A 231-nucleotide genomic window follows, 5' to 3' on the forward strand; every position below is an offset into this window, starting at 1 on the left:
TTTCCGGTGTCGGCAGCAAAACACAAGTCCTCGCTGGTGCTGCCATCCCTCTGGTTGCAACAATAATGCGGCCACGACGTCGCTCGCCAGCAGAGCTGTTGGAAGCAAAAAAGAGGGGATGGGGATGGTTTCTAGCAAAAATCAGAAAATGGTTCCAACAAAATCAAATATGGTTCCAACAAAAAGAAAATAGATTGTAGAAAAAATCATGATGGCGACGGCAACGTCTTC

The sequence above is a fragment of the Triticum dicoccoides genome, chromosome 4A (assembly GCF_002162155.2).
Source record: "Triticum dicoccoides isolate Atlit2015 ecotype Zavitan chromosome 4A, WEW_v2.0, whole genome shotgun sequence".
Lineage (NCBI taxonomy): Eukaryota > Viridiplantae > Streptophyta > Magnoliopsida > Poales > Poaceae > Triticum > Triticum dicoccoides.